The 25,614-nt window shown below is 46.2% G+C and overlaps 1 long non-coding RNA gene across 1 annotated transcript in view; it reads right to left on the reverse strand.

Annotated features, from left to right (window-relative positions):
- LOC123644761 overlaps nucleotides 1-22,287 on the reverse strand; it is a 40,928-nt gene extending 18,641 nt beyond the window's left edge. The window contains exons 1-4 of the long non-coding RNA XR_006737248.1: nucleotides 22,020-22,287; nucleotides 17,870-17,960; nucleotides 15,666-15,774; nucleotides 4,069-4,223 (exon numbers count right to left, since the gene is read on the reverse strand). This is a non-coding gene — a long non-coding RNA (uncharacterized LOC123644761). The remainder of the gene's footprint in view (nucleotides 1-4,068; nucleotides 4,224-15,665; nucleotides 15,775-17,869; nucleotides 17,961-22,019) is intronic.
- Between the last annotated feature and the right edge of the window lie 3,327 nt (nucleotides 22,288-25,614).

Raw genomic sequence — 25,614 nt, forward strand, 5'->3', positions numbered from 1 at the left:
CAAGATCCACACTTTCAGAACCTAATAGAATTTGGCACATTAGTTAAAAGGGTGAAATTTTCTTTTTATTCCAATGAGCAAATTTACTAAATGCTTAATCTGAAAATTTTTTTTAACCTACTTTACTTTGCCTCTACTTTGGAGAGAGAAAATTGTCCTGTTTCATTTTTTTTCTGTTTTATTATTTCACTATAACTATCCTAAAACTTGGTTACATTGCCCATGTTTGGCATTCCATAACATAATAATTCCCCCATGTCCAAAATGTATATATGAGTTCCCATTTTTATTGGCAATTTAGTTATAAGCTTTTTAACATTGCACTATTTTAATCTAAAATGTAGAAAGAGTATTATATGTTTATATACAAATGGATAAATTTTTACCTGTTGTAATTTAAGCCAAAATGCAACTATTCTAGTATCAATATGGAAGAAAAGCATAGTTTCTAATCAACTATAATTTTTAAATGTGAAGTCTATAAAACTTTGAAGATGTTTTGTCTATTCTCAATATTTATAATAATTTTCTACCTTTAGCAAATACTTATTGTCAAGCCAGGTAACTATTTGAACTATATTATGTTCTCAGACCCTTATTCTACCTAGAAATGAGTAAATAATAATAGCTTTACTCTCTGTTCAGTTACTTCTTCTATTTTATGGTAAAATATTTATATGGGCATTAATTAAAATAATTTTGATAATTTCTTTTAAAATGTCAACAGAAAAGTTTCCAGCCATCCAGTTGAACAAAGAATTTGTTTACATTGGGGAGGAGAAGCGTGCCATAAGTTTGAGGGAAAGAGTGTGTGTGTGTTTGTGTGTGCGCATGTATACATGCATGTATAAAAGAAGGTGGATATTCAAAGGACAGGTCCCAGTTCAGAAAGAACAGACCATGTTGACATGGTGGTATATATCTAGATCCTGTTTATTGACATCAGTAAACTTAGCACCCTTCTTTTCTTGGGCCAAAGAAGATGACATCGGACTATGAATCTGTATCGCTTTCTCTCTTTTGCTTACTGACCTAATATTTTAAAATATGAAAAAAAAAATTGTATCCAATAGTAGTGTGATGAAGCTTAGCAGTAAATTTCAAATGCTGATATTTCTCAGCTGTTATATTTTAGCAAAATCACTGTCAGCTAACATCTTGCTCTAAGTAATCAGGTATATCGTGTAAAATAGTTCTGAAGCAGAGAAAAAATTCAAAATATGCAATCTCTTTTGAGGTTTCACATCTTATCATATTGTTTGGGTTTGTGATACCATTTCATGCCTAGTTTTAAAAGATTGCAGAGGATACATAGCTATACACATGGATGATAATTAAATTTGACTTTCCCTAAATGCTTTGAGATGATGACAAAATGAAGTGTTAACTGAATCAGAGTTGAGAGTCATGTCCTTTAGAAAGATAATTGACTTTTTTGGGCTTCATTTGCTGCATCTATATGAATGGTGCTATCTCTTTTGTAAGCTTGTAGTAAGGATTAAATCATATAACATATGAAAAGTGACTAGCATAGTGTTTGGTTCAGAATAAGTGCTTAACAAATGTTCTCATTCTTTTTCCTTTTAAAATGAATACAGTCTAAATTAAAGTAATAGTGCAGCATGTTTCTTACAGCAAGTCATTTGACCACATTTGTTGTATTCATTCCTTATGAGAAAAGCAGCAATGCTGTCATTTCTATTTTATAACTAGTGAATGTAAACATGACCACCTTTATTTTATATAAGTTGAAGCCCCTACTTTCCTTTAAAAAAAAAAAAAAGTGTTCCCCCTAGCCTGCTTCTTCCTGTCTGGCTTACATTTAAGTGGGTCGTCATGAAAGCATTCTGGACGTTTTGCAGGTCTTTTCAGTTTCATCTGCCTCTGCTTCATTCCTCCTCCAACCACACTGCCTACCTACTGTTCCTCAGATATACCTCACATTTTACTCCCTTCACTCATCTTACCCTATCAAAATCCCACTCAGTTTTTAAAGCCAGCACACCAGCAGTTCTCAAAGTGAGGTCCACTCTCTGGGGTCTTTCAGGAGGTCCATAAGGTCAAATCTATTTTCAAAATACTAGGATGGTAATTTCCTTTTTCACTGTGTCGACATTTGTATTGATGGTGGAAATGGTAGGTAAAACTGCTGGCACCTTACTTAGCACTGTTTGAAGCAGTGGTGCCATGCACTTGCCTTAAAAAAAAAAGAAAAAAACCAGTTTCCCTTAAGAATCTCCTTGATAAAGGCAGTAAAAATTATTAATTTTATTAATCTCAGCCTTCAAAAACATATTTCTTAATATTCTATGTGATTAATTGGGAAATACACATAAAGCACTATCTGAGTTTTGAGCTGAATAAACTTTTTTTCATGGAACTTATTTTTGCTTGAAAGAAGAACTGACAAACTGTGAGTATTCAGAAAATTAGTGAGATGAATCCCCTCCAGGAAAGTAACTGACAGTATTCTAAGTGAAAATTAGAATTTTGGAAAACTTGTATCCACCACTGTGAGCATGACAGCTTCCCAATACTTAAATTCTTTCCAGATGAGACTGGTGGTGATACTAACAAGTGATTTTTTTGATACCATATAATGAAATGTGACAATATTTGGAAGATCTGTACAATTCAACAAACCAATATTGCCAAATAACCTATCCATGATATAACAAAAGTATGCATTTAAAGTGCAAAAAATGCCAATGGATTTTAACATAATAGAGTACTGAAAGTTCATTTGACACAATTTCATTTTCCACATTGCAACAAACTTTTGAAACTAGTACTTGTCAAGGTTTGATATAGTATTGAAGAATAGCCACGATTATCTAAAAAAACTATTAAAATACTCTTCTTTTTTCTAACTACATTTTTGCATGAGGCTGAATTTTCTTCCAAGGCTTCAACCAAAACAGCCTATCTCAAGACAGTAAATGCAGCAGTGGGTATGAGAATCAAGCTGTCTTCTGTCAAGCCAAAGATTAAAGAGATTGGCAGAAACGTAAAACAAATGCCACTCTTCTCACTACGTTTGTTTTGGAAATAGTTATTTTCATAAAAATTGGATAATTGTATTGGGTTTATTATTTTAAGTATGTATAGTATTATATATTTTTATGTTAATTTTAATTTCTAGTACAATAAAATCAATAGATAGAACCACAAAAAAAGCAAGCTCTTTCGGGTTCACAGTCATGTATAAGAGTGTAAAAGGGTCCTGAGACCAGAAAGGTTGGGAACTGTCGTACACAGTCCTGATTATCCTCCTTACCCACACCCAACCCAAGCCTACCGATGAAATTTCTCGCCCTTCCATCTGCTTTCGGCCTTTCTATTTCTCATATAATACCTTGCATTATAATTATTTGTGTGCTTATTGTATTCATCCCGGAGATGAGATTTCAGGCTCTTTGAAGTCTCTTAATTGTATGGGGGATACAGTACCAGAGTGTGTAGCTAGGTTTCAGATTGTCACCCAGTGCTCATGAGCAGCTTCCAGGAACAGGATGAGAAGGCAGCCAGGTTAGGCACAGCAGGAAAGAGTTCCATAATCCACTAGTCAAGTCTGCCATGGGCTCTGGAGTGGGGAATGAGAAACTGCCTAGGGTTTAATAACCCTGGGACAGGGTTGGGGCCTGGGTTCTTGTCTACATTAGTGGTTCTCCATCCTGGCTTCAGATTGAATCAGCTGGAAAGCTTTAAAAAGTGCCAGTGGCCAGGCCCCAGCCTCAGAAAGTCTGATTAATCTGTCGGCAGTGAGGCCCAAGCATCAGCACTTTTTAAAAACTCCCCCAGTTATTCTAGTGTGCAGCCAAGGTTGAAATCCACTAACAGCAATAAGACTTTTAGTATGCTCAACTATAAAAATATTTTTTTTCCTGAGAACTCTTAATGTCCCTTCTAGGATTAAACTTTCATCTCTTTTCATCATACAATCATTCTAAAATGATTATTTCACTTAGGGTTCAGTGTGCATTGTTATCAGTGTTTCTCTTGGTCCCATAGAACAGTGTGGTATCAATGCCAAGTTCAAGGTTTGAGTCCCATAATGACCCCACTCACCTTACACAGAAAAGAGTAGCAACCTCCAAATGTGGGCATTTCCCCACTACGAAAACCATCTCAGATCATGTGGACTTCTAGAAAGTGAGTCATTGGCACCATCTTCCATTGCAAAGAGCAGCACTTACTAGCAGTTTAAGATAGAAAGCAGGACTCTAGAAAGTGGATGAAAAATAATTTTAAGTCAATAGAGAAACTTTAACTTAAAAGCCAACGTAAGTTCTTATATTCTAAGATTTTTTCAAATTGATACTCACAGAGTATGCAAGGAAAATTGTAAAGATTTGCTCTCAAAGAATATAATGCTTTATTTTTATATTTTTCTTAAGGGGTGAGAGTGATTAAATAAAATTTTTCCCAGTGGAGTGAGGCATATCCTACCATAAATATCTTCAGCCTCAGAATCTGGTGCTGGAAGCACCCAGCAAATGCCTTACAAGTCCCTTTCCTCTGGCTTGGTTTCTCTTCACAGCTGACTATGCACTAAAGACCACTTGGACTTCTTCACACTCAGCTTTTTGGAAAGAGCTGTAGGTATTTAATTTGTACCGGGGCATATTTATTCTGAAGTATCCCAGGTCCAGGGATAATAAATCAAGGGAGTGAGAAGGAAAGGATTCGTGTGACCCAGGACCCCACCAGTAAAGGCATAGACAATGTGGGCACTCAGGATGCTCAGCACCTTGTCCTCAGCAAAGGAGCTCCAGCCCACTTCTTGCCTTTGCCCCTGTTACTGAGCAGAGTCTCACCCTAAATAAGCTGCTGCATTGGGTGAGGTTAGGAGCACAGGGCTGGAGTGAGACTGCCTGGATTTGAATCCTGGCTCTGCAACATACAGGGCATATGATGTTCTTCAGGCCACTTATCCTCCTTGAGCCTCTTCTCCCCAATCTGTGCAACGGGGTAGTAAGAATGCTCACTTCACAGAGAGCAGTGCTGGGAAGAAGTAGATGGCATAATCCAGGTAAAGCATTTAGCAAGGCCCCTGGCATATAGTAGTTGCTTAGTAAGTATGAATTATTTGCTGAGATCTCTGTACAACGTAAAAATGCATACCTTAAAGATGACTTTCTGCCATGTTTCTAGATAGGTTTTTTCCTCCAGTGTTCTTCCTATTCTGCCTTAACACATTGACTGCCATCTGAGTTGTATTTAACTCACACTAGTTTAGAGCCCTGGGCCTCGGGAAGCATATATAACTCATACGTCTCTACCTCAGGAACTGGGAGAACTGTTTTTCAAGTTGCATATAACTCACACACAGAAAGCAATAAAAAATAACAAATTTTTCATTAAATTAGAAAGGATTGTTTTGTTTTAAAAGTTGTTTTTTTTTTTTTTTTTTTTTTAGACAGGGTCTCACTCTGTTGCCCAGGCTAGAGTGCCATGGCATCAGCCTTGCTCACAGCAACCTCAGACTCCTGGGCTCAAGCAATCCTACTGCCTCAGCCTCCCGAGTAGCTAAGACTACAGGCATGCGCCACCATGCCCGGCTAATTTTTCTATATATATTTTTAGCTGTCCGTATAGTTTCTTTCTATTTTTAGTAGAGACGGGGTCTCACTCTTGCTCAGGCTGTTCTCAAACTCCTGAGCTCAAATGATCCGCCCGCCTCGGCCTCCCAGAGTGCTAGGATTACAGGCGTGAGCCACCGCGCCCAGCCTGTTTTAAAAGGTTTTATTCTATTTTCATAATAAAACACCATGGCCCCAAGAAAACATTTTTTTTCCTAGTGTGGCAGTCAGTGTGTTAAACATGTTTTAGCCCCAATAAGCTTCGTCTTAGAGTAGGATACCCAAAGTGACCCATTTAAAGAGAGCCTTCAAAGAATAGGAGCATTTCACCTGAATGCCTGCCTGCCCTGTGCCAGGTGTGTGGCAACAGGGCCCAGAGATTCCTAGTCACCAGACAGGAGTAGGGGTTGGTAAAACATGGGTCATTTCCTAAGGAATTGTAATAATTGGTCTTTTATCTTTGACTCTGGTCAATACTAGACATCAGCACTACAGGCGGAGTTCGTGCAACCTAGTGAAATTCAACACTGGACAGCGCCTTGTAGCTCATCAGTTATTATAATGTGACCACAGTGGAAACTGCTAGCCTGTGTGTCAGTGCTTGTGCTATTATAGAAACATACACTGCTCACAGATAGGGAAGAAGGAAAGCACTTCACTTAAACTTCCCGTTTTATGGTCTAAAATTCTTACTGTAATTTTGGTGAGCTGTTGAGTCATCAAGTCACATTCTGAGCCCATCTCTGGTCACTCCTGAGTCCTAAGGGACCCAGCCAAGGAGAGAGGTCCTGAAGCAGCCTTTACAGAGGTAGAGCTAGTTACAGTGAAGAAGAAAGGGACAAATTTGTCTCCAAGGACTCGATTTAAAAAGACCCACCATTCTGAGCCCTACAGACTTAGTGAAACTAATAAATTGAGAATCTAGCCCATAGGGGGCAGACTTGCACTGAGGACTGATCTCATTTCTTTGTTGGGCTTTGGTCTTTAGGAAAAGCACCCAGAACACTTTTCTAAAACATCCATTCTATTTTTCATCAAAATCTGCCTGCTGTTGTTAACAATACCCCGTAATGGTGGAGTTAAATGTTTTTCTCTGGCTGAAAATAGAAATTCTTCCTGGTGTAAACCACCTGTCTTTGTTTTTAGGAGAAAAGGATTGGCTCCAAATACTTGAATCTTTCCAGGGAAGTTTAGCAACACTTTCTACACAGAAGCACTTGTCATCTTGAGCTTGGGGCCCCACCTTGGGAAGAAAATTGGAACATTTTAACTGATTCACTTGAAAAATCAATTCCTTAGCCACGGCAAGGAATCTAAGTGGATCTAAGTTTAAAGAGGAGCAATGAAATGATTTCTCACCTACAACAAAAGGTTGGAAGTCAAGGTGACGGCCTTGGCAGTGTAAGAGGAAATTTCAAGGGCAAGTGGATTCATGCTGACAGGCTTTTTGAGACCGGGAAACCATATCTTCATGACCTTTGAATATGATTGTTCAGCATAAATATTCCCAGAATTACAGTGATTTGGGGTTTTTTTTAAGGGTTGTTTTTTTTTAATGTACAGAAAAACAAAAAAAAATTATTTCATACTTTTTTCTGCATTGAAATATAATATATAAAAAAGCAGAAATTCCTCTACTATCCCAAGAGATAAACACTGCTCATTTGGTGTCCATCCTTCTGGATTTTTGGATGTATAGATGATAGAAATATTTACCGAAATTTATTTCTTAATAAAAATAGGTCCTGCCAGTATACATATATTTATTTTATTTCTTATAATGACTTCATGGCATTCATGGTATGGATGTTCCATGATTTCTTTAACCATTCTTCTGTTCATGGAGATTTCTGTTTCAGCATTTTCCTGTTACAAACAATGCTTCAGGGAATTTCTTTGTACGTATGTCTGTACACATACTTGCTAATATTTCCTAGAAACAGATTTATTAAAAGTGGTCTTTTTGGCCAGAGATTCTGCATTTGTTTCTCTTTTTGTGCAAATTTATGGCACACATGAAATTTTGTTATATGCATATAATGTATAGTAATCAAGTCAGGGTATTTAGGGTGTCCATCACCCTAGTACAATACATTTTGTGAAGCACTCTGCTATCAAACATTGAGTTTATTCCTTCTATCTTCTGCATGTTTGTACCCTTTAACCCACTTCTCTTCATCCTCCCTCCTACCCTCACTCATCTTTCCCAATCTCTATTATCTATCTTTCTTTCCACTCTCTACCCTCCACATGATCAACTTTTTTAGCTCCCACATGTAAGTGATGACATGTGATATTTGTCTTTTTGTGCCTGGCTCATTTCACTTAAGATAATGATCTCCAGTTCCATCCATGGTGCTGCAAATGACAATATTTCATTCTTTTTGAGGGCTAAGTAGTCCATTGTATATACACTACATTTTCTTTATCCATTCACCCATTGATGGATACTTAGGTTGATTTCATACCTTTGCTATTGTAAATAGTGCTGCAATAAACATTTAAGTGCAGGTATCCCTTAGATGTATTGATTTCTTTTCCTTTGAGTAGATACCCAGTAGTGGGATTACTGGATCAAATGGTAATTCTATTTTAAGATTTTTGAGAAATGTCCATATTGTTTTCTATAATGGCTACATTAGTTTATATTCCCACCAACATCGTATGGGTTCCCTTTTCTCCATATGCTTGCCACAGTTTGTTATTTTTATCTTTTTAATGATGGCCATTCTGACTAGGGTAAGATGATATCTCATTGTGGTTTTGATGTATTATCTTTTTGATGTGCTGTTGAATTCTGATGATTAGTGATGTTGAGCATTTTTTCATATACTTTTTGGCCGTTTGTATGTCTTTTTTGAGAAATGTCTATTAATGTTCTTTGCCCACTTTTTAATGGGATTATTTGTTTTTCTCTTCTTGAATTGAGGTCCTTGGATATTCTGGATATCAGTCCCCTATCAGATGAATAGTTTACAAATATTTTCTCTCTTCAATAGGTTGTCTATTCACTCTGTTATTTCTTTTGCTGTGCAGGAGCTTTTTAGTTTAATTAAGTGTGCTCTCCCAGTCATCCTCAATGAGGCCCATACCCTCTTTGCTGCCACTTGACCACTGGCTGATGACCATAGCAACTGTAACCTCTGCATTCCTAAGTGAGGGAGGGCCTTCCTTCCCTGGGAGAATCTGAGGTCATGGCAGCAGCCTTTGTAGGGTTACGGCCACCAGCACAGGTTTTCAGCTCTGCTGAAATCCCTTGGCCAGTGAGGGAGTGCACTCTGTCAGGAGGCGGCAGAGGGCCTGCAGGGGAGCCCCAGAGAGTGCCGGTGAGCAGGGCAGGAAGTATGTCAGCTGCATGCTGGGCTAGTTCATCACCCTGCTCTTCTACTGAACCTCAATGAGCAATATTTAAATGCAGGAAGAAGGCCGGGCGCGGTGGCTCACGCCTGTAATCCTAGCTCTGGGAGGCCGAGGCGGGTGGATCGCTCGAGGTCAGGAGTTCGAGACCAGCCTGAGCAAGAGTGAGACCCCGTCTCTACTAAAAATAGAAAGAAATTATCTGGCCAACTAAAAATATATATACAAAAAAATTAGCCGGGCATGGTGGCTCATGCCTGTAGTCCCAGCTACTAGGGAGGCTGAGGCAGTAGGATCGCTTAAGCCCAGGAGTCTGAGGTTGCTGTGAGCTAGGCTGATGCCACGGCACTCACTCTAGCCCGGGCAACAAAGTGACACTCTGTCTCAAAAAAAAAAATAATAAAATAAAAAATAAAAAAAAAAAACAAATGCAGGAAGGAACTGTGCATGCCCTCGATAGATGCTTTGACTCTGAAACTCTCTTCAGTGTTTAAGCTTCGCATGTCAGGAAGGTACATGTGTGTTCCCTGGTTATAACTTGCATCTTTTCTGAACAGGGGTGAGGCTTTAGGACAGGGGGTTTGGGAAGAAGATGGCATCTTTGGCGTCTTCGAATGAGAGCACCACACCTGGGAGGCACAGTAGACTAGATCACTATTCTAGCCCCTTTGTGTTACAGATGAAGTCAACAGGCTCACAGCACTGATGGGACATGCCTGCAGACACAGTTAGTACAAGGAACTTTTTTAAGATAAGAAGAGTCTTGGAAGTTATCAAGTCCAGCCAGGGGCAGGCAGGCCCCTGAGAAAGTATCTCTGATGCCCTACCCCTATTTTTGGCCTGCCTAATTCTCCCTCTCACCTTGTCAGGTGTGACCTGCCCAGTGCAGACCTCTCTAGATGTCCCCTAGGTTCTGCATCCCTTTTTCCACCTCTCCTTCCCCGATGAAGACAAACTGCTCCTGTCAAGTCTCTGAGGGCCTCCCCACTGACACCCGCTGCCCAGCTAAAAGGCAAGCTGATAAAAAGAGATGTCCTCCCCCCAAGCTGGGAAGAGCTGATAATGGCTCCCAGTGGTTCTGCACTCTCATGGATTATTTTTTTAATTTTTGAAAAGAATATATTCATATGACTCAAAATTCAAACAATATAAAAATTCTCATTTCTGTGCCTGCCTGCCTGCCCTCCCTTGGGCGAGTTCCCATCCCAAGTTTCTGCAGGTAACCATTTTTATTAGTTTCTTGTGTATCTTTTCAGAGTTTCTTTGTACTCATATAAGCAAATACAGGTATATATTTACAGAAAATTCTTAAGAGTTCTCAGAACCATAAGTCAAAGGAATCTGACTTAACAGTAGAACTTCAGGCACTCTGAAAGTTTCATTGAGCAACAATCCCTTTCCAGGGCCCCTTTTGTCACGACTTATAAGTGGCTGCCTTCTTGCAGTTGAAGTTCCTTGCTCTAAAGAAAATTGTTTCCAATGAGACTCTGTAACAAGATCATCACCCAGGTCTGCTCATTTCCAGGTCTGCAGGGGGTAGTGGCAGGATGGGAGAAGCTCTGAGGCCCCTCTCTTTATTTGTTCATTCATTTATTGAACATTCCTATACACCAGGTACTGAGCCTGGCGCTGGGAACACAAGTATAGTCCCTGCATTCATGGCAGATGGAAGACAACATAGGCCAAGGAGATTATTCAATTGCAACTGACAGCAAATCCAGCCCAAGAAGGTCTGTGTTTAAAAAGGGAGTTGATTGGCTCCTGTAGCTGAAATGTGCAGAATAGTTTCTGCTTTAGGAACAGCTTGATTTAGAGCTTAATTGATGTCACTAGGAGCCATCTCTTGGCTCTGCACCGTCTGGGCTGCTTCAATCCTCAGGCTACTCATGGTGGCCCAGACAGCTTCAGGCTCACGTCATCACCATGTTAGACCAGTGGAAGTGAGTGAGTCAGTGATCCCAAAAACTCAAACAAAAATCCAGGGATCGAGTGTCCTTAGCCCTGATTGGCTTATTTAGGTCACCGGCCCATTTCTCAACCAATCTCTGAAGCCAAGGGGGATGGGCTGTACTGATTGGCCTGGCCTAGGTCACATGCTTCACTCTGGGAGCCCAGGGGTTGAGTCCACTTTACCCAAAGCACATAGGTTCAGAGTAGCTGAAGGATGGGACCCTAAAACCAAACCAGGGTACTTTAGGCACACACAAAATAGAGAAGCTGCTAGACCACAAAAGTAGGGACCGTCCACCCCACCCATGTAATTACAAATGAGATGAATGTTTCAAAAGGAGAACTGCAAGGTACCAATGGAGGGAGGCATTGGAAGTGTTCCCTAAGGAAAGAGCAGACACCTGCCAGGTGAGGGTTGTCAGTTTATACTCATAGAAGGTAAGGACTTCCACCTGTCCTGGGGAGACCCACAGCCAGGAGAGAACCACATTGCAGAAGCTGCAATGTGGCTGGAGCTTATCACAGTCACAGAGAGCAGGCACTGCAGAGTGACGCACACCTGGGGGAGTGACACAGGTGAGGTGGGCAGCCCAGGTGGGCATGGGGCCCGCAAGATAGACCTGCCGCCTTTAACCCAAGCCAGATTCCACTACTGCGCTTCACATGGAATAGAGTTCCTGGTGGGCTTAGTGTTCAGGCCTGTCCCCTGGCACTGTGGCTGAGGGCCCAGTGCCATGTGAATGTGAGGGTCAAAGCTGACCAGGTCATGTCCCCACTTAAAACACTCACAAATGGAGTCCCACATTCTCAGCATGGCCTTCTAGGCCCTGTCCACGCCCCAGCCTCCTGTCTCGCTTGTCTTCTCCCTGCTCTGCTCACCACTCAAGCCACAGCTACTAAGACGGTCCCCAGGAGAAAAGGGGCTAGAGGAGAGCAGGGTGCTCGTTTCCTCTTCTTCCCAGAGCAGTGAAGAAGGCAACAGGGGACATGGGCCAGGTGTGGGCACCAGCTGTGGGCCTCTTCTCAGGGCATGGTCTCAGGTGCAGCATCGGGCCTGTTGGCCTAGCGCACTGCACTCACAGAGGCCACCTCACCTCTGGACACCCACCCTGAGAGGTCAGGACAAGGGCTTTCACGGGGCCTGGGGTAAAGAACAAACATGTGGAGTAAGCGGTGACAACCTTCCCGGGCAAGGAGAGAGCAACAGCAGGACCAAGGACCGAAGAAGGCCTGTGCTCTATCCCTGGGCTCAGAATGCTGCCAAATGCTGATCCAGACTCAAGTTTTGAACTCCTGGGAAAATTTTTTCTAATTTCTTTGAGGGGAGCCATGGGAAATGCAACTTCAGCACAGTCACATATATAGGAAGTTGGGGTCAGAAGCAGTGGCTCATCCCTGTAATCCTAGCACTCTGGGAGGCTGAGGCGGGAAGATTGCTTCAGCTCAGGAGTTCGAGACCAGCCTGAGCAAGAGGGAGACCTCATCTCTACTAAAAAAAATAGAAAATTAACCAGGCACAGTGGCATGTGCCTGTAGTCCCAGCTACTCAGGAGGCTGAGGCAAGAGGATCACTTGGGCCCAGGAGTTTGAGGTTGCAGTGAGCTGTGATGATGCCACTGCACCTACCCAGGGCAACAGAGCAAGACTCTGTCTCAAAAAAAAAAAGGAAGTTGGAAAAAGTAAGCCAAGAGAGGGTCAGAATTACAATTATTGCCCAGTGTCTCTTAGCTTGGTTCTTGGCAGAACTTTCTCCCCACATCCTCTCTATGGTTTCTGATCTCTTTCTGACTTATATTTAAGCTGCCTGGTTTATAAATGTGTTTTTAACTAAAGGTTGCCTCTATTACTTTCTGTAAGAAGAGTAATAAATAAATGAAAAAAGATCATGAAAGTGTAATTTTTTTTAATTCCACAAAGCCACCAGAGTTGTAAAATAATTTGTTGTAAATCAACTCCGGATCCTCGAATGTTTTAAAGCATTTCCTTTATCTTAGGTCTATTCTGTCAAAGTGGAATCACAGCCACCACCGGTGAACAGTCAGCTTCCTCTATTTAATCAGTTGCTCATGAATGCACAATATACAATTTTCTCCCGACGGCCTGACAAGTGTAACTACAGCTGCAAGCGCACATCTGTGTTTAGCTAACAAGCCAGCCAGGCTCATGCCAATCATCTCTTTTATGCAAAACCGAAAAAGTGGATAAAGCCTCCCAGGGCCCCACTGTCCTCTTGAATGTGGTTTATGTGCAGCAACTGCCATCTGCATTTTTTCATTCGTCAGCTAGAAAATTACACTCCTCCAGATCTACTCTTAGAATCTGACCTTAGAGAGCAACCACTCCAACCCCTGGTGGCACAATCTCCAGCTACAACTTGGAAGTCTCTCAGTGCACAGCTCCTGCTTTGTTTTTGCACAATTTAGTAAATTTCAATTTTGTATTTCTTCACATTAGAACTATGCAAAGCCAGCACTGTGCTTCATGCCCACTGAAGCTATGACTAGCAGAAAACTGTGGGGACGCCGTCCCAACCGAAGGCAAGGCCCATGTGGGATCCAGACGCCAGCAATGCTGGGAGCCACTGGAATGGGACATCACCCCTACTCCCCAGCATCCATCTGCCCATTTTCTTCTTTTCTCCAGAGTATCTCAAGGCACATATGGAGATGGCTGCAAGCTCTATAAAGCAGGACTTAATCTGTCTAAATGTCCATGTGACCAGTTTCTGAAAGGCTGAACTGGCCCCTCCTCACCTCCCACCCCACAGGAGCTGAGCAGGGATGGAGCTATGGGGTGGGACAGGGTGGGTCTGGGCCCTGCATCTCAGCCACCGGCCCAGAGCAGCTTCTCACTGACAATCCCAAGCACCTGCTAAGCCCTTTCTCAGGAAAGAAACTGAGTCACAGCAAAGAGCCTAACAGCAACCATCCACCATACAGAGGTCATGTCTGAAACAGCTACCATTCTTGCTAAGCCTTTAAAGTCTCCTTAAAAACAAGCCCTGGTGCCTCATCTCCCACACCTCAAGCAGCCTCTAAGGTGTTTCACTAGATAAAAGGCCATCCCCTCCTGAGAGAATTACGTTCTCCCCTCTCCATCCAACCACCCCCACCCCCGCCCCCAGCAGAAGCAGCCGCTCTTGCAATCCTGTGTGCACATCAGCCATGTTCTCCTGCACTTCAGGAGGGGTCATCTGGTGACAGTGAGTGACGTGTGTGGAGATGAATAGGGCTGGGGGCAGCCAGGCCAGTGAGGAGAGCATTGCCTGGGCCCGGATGGAGGTGGGAGGGGCTCACAGGCGGGAGTGGGGCAGAGGGGGACCCACCCATGTGTCCTGGCAGAGCTCAGACATGCAGACTCTCAGGTGCCACCCCAGCCCACTGGGTCAGAGTCTGCATCTTACAGATCCCTGCGTGATTTGGATGTGAAAGTTTGAGAAGCACCAAATCTCTGATTAACCAATCACAGGAGAGAGTCTCCAGGCCATTTCTTTCAGCCTCCCACACAACTAGTATGGGTAATAAATGCCAAGTACAAAGACCTTCACAGTGCAAGGAAAGCAGATGTTCTCTTACTTTGTTCTGGCTTCAACCCCTGAGAAGGGGGCCTTCTTACCCCCATTGACAGATGAAGGAACTAGGCTTGAAGAGGTCAGACCCCTTGCCCAAGGTAAAAAACAAAAAGAGCTGGGATTTCATCCAGGGGGCTTGCTTGGCCTCTAAACTTACCACTGTGAGGCAAGAATCACAGCTTCTTTGCTTTGGGGGCAAACACATCCCCTGTAAACCCAAGCTGGAACTCACTTTAGGAATCTGGGATCCTGGCTCAGCGCGGTGACTCATGCCTGTAATCCTAGAACTCTGGGAGGCCGAGGCGGGAGGATTGTTTGAGCTCAGGAGTTTGAGACCCCGCCTCTACTAAAAACAGAAAAAATTAGCTGGGCATGGGGGCACGTGCTTGTAGTCCCAGCTACTTGGGAGGCTGAGGCAGGTGAATCGCTTGAGCCCAGGAGTTGGAAGTTGCTATGAGCAATGATGATGCCACCGTACTCTAGCCTGGGCAACAGAGCAAGACTCTGTCTCAAAAAAAAGGAATCTGGGCTGAGGCTCCTCTCTGCAAGGATGGAGGATGGGAGGACAGGGAGGACAGGCAGGGCTCCAAGCTGCTCCATGAAAGAGCTGGGCACCAAGTCCCGGCAGCAGAGGTCCTGTCCAGGCTTGTCCTTCAGCCGAAAGCTCCCTCTAGACAAAACAGAGCCCTTTGGGTCTTGGCGTGACATGGCAGCTTCTGGGACAGGGACACATTATCACAGACCTCATTGCTGTGGACACCCCTCTGGAAGCTGCCTCACCTGCAGCTTCCCCGAGGTACAGCCCCCATGCCCAGCCCCAGGGAAGCTTGTCTCCAAGACCTCTCTCTAGAAATTTCTAGCTGCTTTGTCTGAATCCAGTGCCAATGTCACACCTCTGTGATGTCCACCCAACGGGCCCCCAGACAAATTCAAAGGCTCCAGGCTCTGTGCTTCCAGAAAAGGAGTCACATTGAATTCTGCAAACATTACTTGGGCATATATCATGTGCCCAGTAACCATGCAGGATGCATTTAAATACTTCATCTCCTCAAATCCTTAACCTACAAGACAGGTACTATTATTCCCATTTCACAGCTATGAAATGGAGGTTAGGCTGGAATTGAAACCTGGGGCCCTAACTCCAGATCCAGTAATTCTTACTCACACAAGGGCAGCATTTTTCATGGGTTTGGCATAGGACTTACCATATCACTTGATAATTACTGGATTGCAAATGTACCTTTTCCACTAGGCTGTACACACCCAGGGCTCCCCATCATATCTTATTCACTCTCATGTTCCAATGCACAGTACCTAGAACATAATATATGATGAATAAACTATGTTGAGCTGAATTGTTCAGCAGACATTTACCAAAACACTGTGTGCCGGACCTTGTGCAAGGCACAAGGACCACAAAGATGAAAAGGTTGCCTCCTGTACTGAATAACAGCCCTGATTAGACATACAGACATTGTGGCGTATTTGGGTACTTGTAGCAAGGGAAGGATGCACGGAGTGTGACGGGAGCCTGGGAAGGAAAAGGGCAGGCGGGGGAGGGGCCACTGCAGCAGATGCACGAGAGAGAAATCTGCCTGTGGACAAGGACAGGACGTTTCAGGGAGGGGAGAGCCGAGGCTGAAACAGAGGTTTGAAAGAGCCTGGTTTGCTCGGGTTTTAGGGGAATAATAAATAGCACTCTGGAGGGAGTGCGTTTCCTAATGGGCGGGCCATAAATTAAACTCTTTCCCCCAAAAACGGGCCCCCCTCCTTTCAAAGCAGAGCCTACTCCAAGACATGAATGTTAGAAAACAGATCTGAATGCAGGAAGAGGACAATGCCCAGGTAGGCACCTAAGAAATCACTTAGAAGGAGTGACTCCTCTTAGGTCACCAAAGACCCACCCCCAACCCCAGAAGAACAGAGAAGCCTATGGAAATCTCCATTTCTTCTATACAGTCCCCTCTGGGGGTCTGAAACTCCCTCCAGTCTATAGCAATGGCAGACTCTGGGAATGTGTCGCTGCCCCCACCCCAGTCCCAGCAGGGTTCAGGAACCACCAGCAGTTCAGAACTGCTGCCACATGAAGTGCTGCAGGGAGTGGCCAAAGGCTGGCCAGGGAGCCTGGGCACACTGACCAGGGCCTTGTCTGCTGTCCATCACCTCCCAAAGGTGACGGGCACCATTGAAGAATGCTGAGCGGGAGGGTGACAGCACCCTGGGCGGGGGATGGGGTAAGGAGGGGAGAGGAGGACACGATGGAAGCCAAGCACCTGTAAGGAGGTTCCCCTGTAAAGCGTCGCCCCAGAACCCTGGCGAGGACAGCGAGGATGGAAAGCAGGAGAGGGGGCAGGAGATGGTCAAGAGCTGCCACATAGGGCATGTGGGGGAGGAGTCAAATTTGAGCCAGGGTTCCAGCTAGGCCACTGGCTGGCTAGTGGTGTCACTCTAGAGACTGCAAGCAGGAGGGGGAGAAGGTTCGCAGAGGAGAAGTATCACTTTGGGTTTGAGGTCTGGGATATCTAAGTCAAGATGCCCAGCAGGTGTGGCTATCAGGGGAGAAAGCTAGTCTGGAGAGAGACTGGGAGACAGCCACCTATAAGAAGAGACATTTCCCAGGAAACAGGAGCCTGGAGTCAAAAATAGCATGACAATGAGTCACCTAGGACAGTCTTTCTCTGCCTCTGCCTCCTCCCACTCTCGGGGAAAGCCAGCCCCTCTTGACACATTCCCAGGAGCCCTGGGGAAACTTGGGCTATGTGTACGTGGGGTGGAAGGGGGTGCAGACTGCTGCTGCCATATGGTATCTATGGCTCCCCCTTTCCTGCTCCTGCTCACTGTGGTGAGGTCTTGGACCACCCAAGACTCAGAGCCATGCTTGGGTCCTGACTCTGGGTCCTGGTCATTCCAGGAGCTACCAGTGTTGCCCTGACCCACTGGGACCAGTGCCCACTGTCATGGGCATTGCTATCTGCATTGAAAAGGAACAAATTCACAACAAGCAGATGAAATGTGACCAGGATTGGAAGTAGCTTCTCTGAAAACCAACAGGACCAGCCCCACCCTAGTCCCTCACCAGTCAAGCCCCGTCTAGGTCCTGGTCTCCCCTCAGGTCAGAGCTAACTCTCCTCCCCCTGCTTAATTTCCACTGAGTTTTACTTCCATCTGTGCACACGAGTGCTGATCAGTTAGTTCCGATTTAATAGTGAGCACATGTGGTGTTTGTTTTTCCATTCCTGAGATACTTCACTTAGGAGAATTGAGTGATCCTTTGAAAACATCAATTAGACTGTGTCACTCCTCTACTCAAAACGCCTTCCAGTCTTCCCACCACAGAGTAAAACCCAAATCCTTACAAAGCCCTGGGCCATCGTCCCTAACACCCCCACAGGCCCACACACTCTCTCACCACTGTTGCTCTGAACTTCTCTTTGGGCCCCTCCTGGTTCACTCTGCCTCCTTCAGTCCTCGAGCAAAAGATCTTTACTGTCCTCTCCAGGCTGTTAAAAAAACAAAATTGTAACAAATTTACTTTAAAGATCTAATTGGCTTTTGTTAGCGATTCATGAATTGGGCGGCATCCCATCTAAAGGTTTAGAAAAGGAGCTCTGCCGAGCTGAGCAGAAAGGACAGGCATTATAGGCAGAAAATGGCTAAAGAGGCAGAAACCGGGAACAACAAGCAAGTCAAGCTTTCAAAGTTACTTTCCTTACAGGATTGAAACAGACGGGACTTCCTCATCATGCCAGCTCAGATAGGCATGGCCCTTTCTCATTGGTTGCTATGAACCTTCCGTTTTTTTGGAAAACTGTCTTATTTTAAGGTTTAGTTTGATGACGTGGCCACCTAGCGCAGGCGGCTCCGTTCTGCCGTGGCCTGGCTGGACCCAGTGCAGGAGCTCAGTCCAAAGCAACTGCCTCATGTAAACTTTGTTAACTTGTCCCTCAACCTGGAATACTTTCCCCACACATAGTAACACACTACCCCTTCAGTCTTTGCTCAAATGTCACCGTCTCAGAGATGGCCCTATCTCGAATGTCAACACCCTCACACACACACACACACACACACACACACACACACACGCACACACACACGCACGTGTGCACTTCCTACCCCTTCCCCCTGCTTTATTTTTCTCCTCAGCGCCTCTCCCATGTTATCATCCCTACTTGTCTTGCTTATGTCTGTCTCCATGAAGACCAGGGTTTTGTCTGTTTTGTTCCCTGCCTGGCCCCCACTTTCTAGAAGAGTGCTTCCTAACGTGCACTGAATTGAATATGTTGATTGATTGTAACGGTGGAGGCCTGGTTCTCTCTGGGGAGACTCCCAGTTCCCTCACACACGGACCCGGGTGAGTTTGTTGGCTGGGCCCCAGACACACCCACACATGCCCGAGGACTGACAAGCTCAGCGTCAGTCAAAGCAGGAGGCCCTGGCAGGAGGCAGGTAGCAGCTGACATCCTGGCTAGGAAAGGTCACTGTGGAGAGGAACCTGGGCCCTGAGGAGGGCAAAGCCGTGTGCCTGTGGGGACTGCCGGGAGGACACGACATTCCCAAGACACCCAGAGGAAAGGAGCTGGAACGGGAGACAGAGAAGGGTGACCGGAGAAGGAGTAGCGCCAGGAAAAGTAGGGGATGGAGAACTTCCAAGGGGCAGGGGGTGGCTGGCTGTGTCTCCTGCCCCAGGGAGTCTCTAAGGAGGGGCCTGGAAAGCCCGAGTACGTAGGAACCTTGGTCCAGTTTCCAGCAAATAATGGGAGCTGGAGCCAGACAGGAAAGGGTGGAAGCCCAAATGGGGTGAAGAAGTGGATAAAGAGAGTGTAGACAATTTTCTGCACAAGCTTGGCTGTGACAGGGTCTATATAGGCCCATAGTTACAGTGGGATACGGGGAGGGCTTTTTAAATTTGGAAGAGATCTTCATATTCAAGTCCAGGCAGGAAGAAGCCAATGAAGAAGAGGTCGAAGGTACAGGAGATTGAGGGGAAACTCAAAGGAGAACAGTGCAGACGAGGCAGGAAGATGAGAAGCAGCACCGCCTGCAGACGGGTCAGTCTCAGCTCAGCGAGGAAGAGGGGACAGAGGACAAAGGGCGGGGCAGGGAGCTGCAGGTGGGGGTGCGGGAAGCAGAAGCAGCGTGACTGGGAGCCAGGGAGGGCTCACGGAAAGCGTTAGGGTTGAAACCACTGCGAGGGGAACTAGGAGAAGGAGCTGACAGGGTCCATACAGGAGCTTTGGGAGCAGCGAGCGGCTGTGGCTGCTCCACAGAAGCACATGGAGGATGGGCTCTGTCACCTGGTACCCGGGGAGGAGGCCAGGACCTCATGGTCCTCGTGAGATCCCAGCACAGGTTCAGTGGGAGGGGAGAGGGCAGGAGGGGTGGGAGCTGCGGTTGGCCGGGTCCTGGAGAGATGCAAGGGCAGCGCTCTGCGGCGGCCCTGAGGAGGGCGCTGGATGGAGGGAAAGGTTGTTGACACTGAGAGGTCGTCGACGCGATGCTGAGGTCTCCCCACGTGATGGTACGATCCCAGGGAAACAGGCACCGAAGTCCTCAGAGACTGTGAGGGAAACCCGCGATGTCGGTGGACGCTGGCAGAAAGGAGGGCAGAGAACTGCCTGGCAGAGACTCAGAGTTGCCTCCCAGTACCCATCGGCCCCTTATTCCTTAGCCATAAGGTGTTCGATTTTTATCCAGAATCATCGCCACCTGAGTTTTTTAAAATTACTTTGCCCAGCCTAGCCAGTCATTTGGAGAAGCATGTGACTGCTCTGCAGGACTCTGGAAGCCCTTCTTGTTTTCTTCCCTCTGTGGCCGACCTGGAGCTCTGATGGGATGGCTGGAGCACAGGCTGTATCTTGGGCCATGAGGATGAGGGTCTGACCTTAAAAATGCCAGAACAGTGAGTGGAAAGAAGCTTGGGTCCCTGCAGACTTTGTGAAACCAACTTACCTGCTCTGAACAGTCTATCTCTGAGAATTCTTTAACTGAAAAATAAAACCTCGAGTGTTTGAGACACTGTTATTTTGGGTTTTCTGTCAGCGGAGGGACTAATTCTACACATTACAGATGGTCAAGGAGGATGGCATGGTCTTCAAGGAGGAGTGTTTTCTAGAGAAAGGTGACACATACATGCCCATAAACAGGACAGTCCAGCACTGTAGCGGGAAGATGAGTTGGGAGCTGTGGAGGCAGAGCACTGTTGGCTGAGCACAAGAGTGGTGCATCTTCAGGACAGAGGTGAAAAATGAGAGCCCAGCGTCTCACCAGACTCAAAATTTCCAGTGGAGTTTAGCCATTTTTCTACTACAATGGTCAGGTTGGGGCAGACTCCTGACGTAGGAGGACGGCAGGACGCCAGCCCAGAGTCGGAAGGGCAAGGGAGAGAGGCTGTCCCCTCCTGCAGCCAGCCAGCTCGCTGGGCAGCGGGAAGGAAAGTGGCCCAGCACTGAGAGCTCTCGAGGTTGGGATGGCCACATCCTTTCCATGGGTTGTATGTAATCTTAGTCTCAGGTTTCCCATTTTCTTTCCTTGGGTATTTTAATCTTGTTTTTCTAACCTCATTTTCACATTAACTTCAGAGGACTCCATTGTACATCTCTATTTGGAAGAGTAGATCCTGGGCAAGTGTGTGGGTCTCTAAGAGGATGTTTCATAGGAAGCAGCCTGCCAGGAGGACGCCAGTGCACACCTGGCCAGAGGGAGACCTGCCCACGTGGGAATGCTGGTGGGAAAAGAATTTAGGGCTGTAAAATATAAAGGGACAGCTGCAGCCATCAAAGGCTGAAGATAAGATGAGATTCTTCCCTTCCTAAGTGAAATACAGGGGCCACATTAGAAGGGTACAGGGCTCCCGATACAGATCTCAGCGCAGAGGGGCTGGGTGGGCCTGCAGTTACCTTCCCCAGGGTCACAGCGCAGACCCAGGACAAAGTCCAAAACCTGGTTATAGAAACTCAGTGCAGGGTCAGGTGGATAAACAACCAGTAATTCTTGCTGTTGACTTTATACTCTTGAGCTACGGCTACCCTGATTCCCCCAACTCAGGGTGAGAACTGGGCAGAGGGCTTGGGGTGAGGCTAGGCGGGGTGAGGCAAGGTGGGCCTGGGCGTGGGGCTGAGATCATGGTTTGCAGCTGTGGGGAGGGGCGCGCCAGCAGGGACCAAGCGCCAGACAGGGCCTCATACCCTGTGCGGAAGCCTGCAGCCACAGCCACCGTCCCCAGACTTGCATTCCCCGTCCCTCTATTAACCCCAAATGGAGAAATTTAGCCATGCTGCCAGTGATAACTGCACAAGTCACAGGCGTGGCACCAGGCAAGAAATAAATAGCCTCTTTAATACAGAATGCTGGACTCTCCTTAGAATCCCCTGGTGTGCTATAAACACAACCGAAACCAACAACCTGTGCTCAGGCCACACCCCAAATTAATAAAATTGGAATTTTGTGGTCGGGGGAGGGAGAGGAACAAAGGACCAGTGGTTTTTAAAGCTCTCCAGATGTTTCCAGTGTGCAGCCAAGGTTAGAACCTGAGCTTGAACTCTGGCTGGGCCACTTACCGGCTGTGTGGCGTTGGTCAGTCCACTCACACTGTGCTGCCGCTTTCTCCTGTGTGATGTGCAGGGACTTTGGTCCCACCTCCTGGGGCTCTTGTGAGGGTTGAATACACTTAGTGCCTGGCTGGAAAGAGCTCTTCAACAAGAGCCAGCTGCTGTCACTCAGTCGTGAGGATTCCATCTGCAAACCCACACCTGAAAGTGATGGTTCCCCTCTTTGGCTCTTTGGGGATTTGTCAAATCCCACCTTCTTCAAAAGTCAAGTGACTTGTGGAGGTGGGGACCAGGCAGGTTCTGCAGTGCTGACAGATGGTCACACTCTGCTCTTCTAAACAGGACGAGGTAGGAGGAAAACCAGGTCTCACACAGCCTGATAATTATATCTGAAAATGAGAAACTACCTTTCCAGGAAATCATCTACTTTTCAGCATTTCATTACTTTTTGTAACCGTTGTATAGAGATATAATTCACATACCATACAATCCACTCACCCAAAGGATGTGTTTAAATGGTTTTCAGTATATTCACAGAGTCACATGTTTTGTTGTTGTTTTTCATAAATCATCTTCCAAGAGCAAGTTAAATTTCTGCGACATCTGGTGTCCCTGGTCCAGTCCCAGAAGAATGCTGTTACTCTATCACTGATCCGCTCCAAACACCAACATGCCCGGTAGAGACACTTCCTGGAAATGTGACTGAACATGGCGCTGCCTAAGTGGTAGTGTCGAGTCCTGCTGCAGAGGTCATGCACAAAGCTAAGCACCAGTGGCACAGGCTTGGCAAGCACACAGAGCAGTTTCTAGAATCATCCTTAGAAAGAGATGGGAAGGGCCAGGGGCAAGAGCCTTGGCCTCTCCCTGGCTCGTGTCTTGCCAGGGTTGGCTAAGCAGACTTCCTCTGCCCCAGGAGCAGTAAGGCAGGTTCCAGCACTTTCCTAGGCTTGGCACACAGGAGGGGGTCGTCCCTCCCCGCAGCTGCACAACCTCAGAAGGCGACCGCCACAAGTGGGGACTGTTGGGTTTAGTCTGAATTCAGTCCCAAGTTCTCTCTATCTGTCCATGGGGAGATCTCATCCCTTTCTTTTTACTTAGTATCACAGATAAGTTTCCTCTGAGCATTGTCTTGGCCCCCGACCTCTATGATATTAGCCAATTCTTTTTCCTACCATCCTCTCAGGTGGTCATCAGAAGTGTGAGTGTGTGCACACCCATGTAAACACGTACATATACTCAGACTTCATGCTTTGTAATCTCCAAACACAACTCTCAGGTCCCGCACTGAGAGCAACACTTCCGGAGGCCTGGCTGGAGGTGGCGTCCTCACAAAGAATTAGGCACAGGAGAGGAAGCGTCTCTGGCTAGTCCAGGTGGTGCCAAAACTCTACCACAGAAGGGTAAACTCCATTAAAACCAGAGCTTTCCTAACTTCTGGTAAATTAAGAAGCACCTGATTACAAATCCAAATTCCAAGAATCCATTCCAATCCCCTACAGCAGAATTTGCAGGAGTGGTGGAAAGAGGCCTCGAAGTGCCTCAGGTGATTCACATAATGGGAAAGCTTTTAAAAAAAAAAAAACGCAGACCCCTCCCAACCAGAGATGTCCCTGGTTTATTAGGTGGAAGAGAGGGGAGGAGGAGGGCAAAGCATGGCGGAGGGGGACACTAGAGATAGGAGTTTTTTCAACACTGCCTAGGAGGGTCTAATGTGCAGGAGAGTTTCAACTGGGCTTTGTTAATGATTTCAATTACGTTTTCTCTCTTCTGGATAAGACAACTTCATTTTCTTCATCATTATAATTTTTTTAAAGCCCAGCATTATTGAACACTGTGATACATCAGATGAGGCATTTGATGCACAGGCAGCATTTCGTCCTCTCAACAGCCCTTCACGTTGGATCTGTTGGTATCCCCACTTTCCAGACAAGAAAACTGAAATAATTTAAATAGCTGCTTAAAGCCGCTTAGCTAATAAGCAGCAAAGTCATTCTCACCAGATCCCAGGCTAGAGTGCTACACTGCCGTGCTCACAGCCTGCCCACCAGGGCCCACGGGGACAGGGTGGTTCTGAGGGCAACAGAGCTCTCATACCCCAGACTGGTTTCCCCAAGGAGGAAGTGGGGCTCCTCCCAAACGCACACACCTGCTTTGTACCAGTCCCGCAACGGTGGGCTAGGCTGGAAGGACCTTCGGGTCAAAAATTCCTAGTTGATGGCCCATCAGAATCATCTATAGAGCTTATTAAAAATGCAGACATCTAGGTCCTATCCACAGAGATTCTAGCTCAGTATGTCTGGGATGCAGTCCAGGAATCCGCATTTGTATAAGTACAGCCATTGATTTCTGATGCAAGCAATTGGAGGACCGTGCTGAAAAGAAGAGGGGGAGAGAGAAAGAAATGAAAGAAAGAAGGAAAAGAAAGAAAAGGGGAAAAAGGAGAGAGAAAAAGAGAGGGAAAGGGAAAGAAAAGAGAAAAAGAGAGAAAGAAAAAAAAGAAAAAGAAAGAAAAGCGAGAAACAGAGAAAAGAGAAAGAAACAAAAAAGAGAGAAGAGAAGGGAAAGTGCCCTGAGTGAGGCATCCACCCTCGCAAGCAGGACAAGCGGCCCCTCCGTGGGGGTGGGGTGCTGCATCCTGGGTGATTTCTTGTCCTTTCTCCATATCCAGATAACTTCTACTTCTCCTTTAAGTCCCAGCTCCCGGGTCACCCCTTCCCTGTGCTGTCTCTCTCCACAGCTCCAGAAAGAATTAGGCAGCTTCACCAGGAATTTCATAGCCCTTTAGATCCAGGCACTGTGCATTTTCTTTATCCTGTTGGCTCAAATGATGGTTTTCGCTGCCTAAATCTCTGTGGGTGACTTATTCACCTTGGGGGTGAAACCACAACTCGCAGGCTGCTGTCTGCTGAGCTGCAGCTGGACAGCCAGGGGCTGGAGGAGGCGCAGCTGCAGAGCAGTCTGGGTGGGCAGGAGCAGATGTTCAAAGACTGGCAGGAGATGCTAATGCTACAGAGGTGACATGGCCTCGCCCCCACACCCACGCAAAGGCCAGGACTCCAGGCCCCTTGAGAACAGTGGCTCTGCCAGATCCTTTCTGAGCTGCCCGTGCCTCGTGCAGGGTTAGGGACATGGCAGGCACAGAATCCCAGATGCCAACAGGCTCTATGGAGCTTCCCAACTCCAGTGACATAGCAGCTGCTGCAGGAGGGCTCTGTGGACAGGATGGGAGGTGGTGTCGGCTTCCCCAGGAGCAATACTGAGCGTGGTCATTGATGTCTTCCTTGGGTTTAGGAGGCCCTTGCCTGCCACATGTGTGCCAGCTGTGTTCATCCCCTGGGGCTGCAGAGACAAATTACCACAAATTTGGTGGCTTATAACGACAGAAGTTTATTCTGTCACAGTCCAGGAGGCCAGAAGTCTGAAATTAATATCACTGGGCCAAAATCAGCGTGTTGGCAGGGCCACACTCTCCCCAAAGCCTCTCAGGGAGAATGCTTCCTTGCCTCTCCCAGCTTCTGGTGTCCCCGGGCATTCCTGCATTTGTGGCTACGTCACCCCAATCTCTGTAGCCACTTCACACAGCACACACGGCGTCCTCCCTGCG

The sequence above is a fragment of the Lemur catta genome, chromosome 9 (assembly GCF_020740605.2).
Source record: "Lemur catta isolate mLemCat1 chromosome 9, mLemCat1.pri, whole genome shotgun sequence".
In the NCBI taxonomy this organism is placed as follows: Eukaryota; Metazoa; Chordata; class Mammalia; order Primates; family Lemuridae; genus Lemur; species Lemur catta.